General features: G+C 62.6%; 1 long non-coding RNA gene across 1 annotated transcript in view; it reads right to left on the bottom strand.

Moving 5' to 3' along the window:
* The window catches only part of LOC104915995, a 4,793-nt gene extending 3,688 nt beyond the window's left edge, over nucleotides 1-1,105 (bottom strand). Inside the window, exons 1-2 of the long non-coding RNA XR_796508.3 lie at nucleotides 897-1,105; nucleotides 63-814 (exon numbers count right to left, since the gene is read on the bottom strand). This is a non-coding gene — a long non-coding RNA (uncharacterized LOC104915995). The remainder of the gene's footprint in view (nucleotides 1-62; nucleotides 815-896) is intronic.
* Between the last annotated feature and the right edge of the window lie 6 nt (nucleotides 1,106-1,111).

Raw genomic sequence — 1,111 nt, 5'->3', positions numbered from 1 at the left:
GGGAGAATGGCATTAATGAGGAGAAATGACCCCAAAATTCCACCCCACCCCCCCCCACTCACCTCTTCTCCTCATCCGGAGATATGGAAGCGCTGCAAAGGGAGAGTGGTTACAACTGGGAGCACTGGGATGGACTGGGAGGGGATGGGAGGGGACTGGGATGGAATTGGAGAGGATGGGAAGGAGCTGGGAAGGACTGGGATGGAACTGGGAGAGACTGGGAAGGGATGGGACTGGGGTGGAATGAGGAAGACTGGAGTTGGACTGGGATGGACTGGGACGGAGTGAAACGGGACTGGGAGGGACTGGGAGAGGATGAGATTGCACTGGGAAGGACCAGAATTGGACTGAGAGGAAACTGGATGGGACCGGGAGGGACTGGGATGTACTGGGAGGAGATTAGGATGGAATGAAATGGGACTGGAATGGACTGGGAGACTTGTGGGAGGCAATGGTCATACTGAGGGAGAACTGGGATGCACTGGGATGAACGGGGAATCAAGGGGCTCAAACTGGGTTATACTGGGATTGGACTGGGATGGAAACGAGGGGCACAAAAAGGGCTGGAATCAATGGGGACTGAATGGGCCGAGCCGGCACTGGGCTGTACTGGGATGAACTGGGCGGTGGGCGGGGCCAGGCATCACGTGACGGGGGGGGAGGGAGGGGGGGACGGGGCTCGACTGGCATCTCCTCCAGGCGGCCCCAGCAGCGCCTCCGCCAATTGGCGCTCGCGGCGGGGTCACGTGTCGGCAGCGCGTCCAGTTCCGCCAGCTCCGCTTCGCCGGGCGTCATGCCCATCAAACGCTTCGCCCTATAGGAGAGCGCGGGGGGCGGGCTGAGCGCGCCGGTTGGTGAGCCGCGCCGCATCCCGCCCGCACTTCCGGTGGGTGTACCGGAAATCCTCCAGCTGGCGAGCGACTTCCGGTTCCTGCCAGGCTTGAAGCTCGCGGAGGCAGCGCCGCTGCGCCTCTTCCGCCAGGAGCTCCGGGCGCGTGCGCTCTGCGGGCGGTAGGCGGGGCCACAGCGAGGGGCGGGGCCAGCGTTAAAGGGACAGAGGCACCATTATGGAACACGTGGGGAAAGGGGGGGAAAAATTGGGCAAAAATGG

This window comes from Meleagris gallopavo, unplaced genomic scaffold (assembly GCF_000146605.3).
Source record: "Meleagris gallopavo isolate NT-WF06-2002-E0010 breed Aviagen turkey brand Nicholas breeding stock unplaced genomic scaffold, Turkey_5.1 ChrUn_random_7180001863371, whole genome shotgun sequence".
In the NCBI taxonomy this organism is placed as follows: Eukaryota; Metazoa; Chordata; class Aves; order Galliformes; family Phasianidae; genus Meleagris; species Meleagris gallopavo.
This window is presented reverse-complemented; position numbering and strand designations above follow the sequence as displayed.